Here is a 414-nt window from a genome sequence, read left to right as displayed (position 1 = left end):
TTAATACGACCCCACGAACTACTCAAGCCGCGGGCCCCATGACTGGACAAGCCATGAGGTTCCATGACTAAACAAGCCATGGTTTTCAAAGCATTTTCTTTCACAAATCAATCCCTTTCTTTAAAACATTTTCAATGCCAAAATCCTTTTTGAAAACAGGCTCACAAGGAAAAGGGATAGAAATCCTACCTCGCACTATCAAATCTGGGACTAGCGTTGCCTTTTTCTGGCTTCCGCTTCCTCAAGCCCCTTCAGTCTGAATCCTTAGTGATCACTAATGCAAAACAATACTTTATGATTAATTATCATTCCTAAAGTAATCCAAATCTCAATTTCCAACCAAAATTTCCTATTAGTGTGCCCTAATCCATTTTCATGTTTCAAATTATCATTCCAAGGGTTTTCAATCTCAAA

This window comes from Morus notabilis, unplaced genomic scaffold, assembly GCF_000414095.1.
Source record: "Morus notabilis unplaced genomic scaffold, ASM41409v2 Scaffold317, whole genome shotgun sequence".
Taxonomy (NCBI): Eukaryota; Viridiplantae; Streptophyta; class Magnoliopsida; order Rosales; family Moraceae; genus Morus; species Morus notabilis.
Note: the sequence above shows the minus strand (reverse complement) of the source record.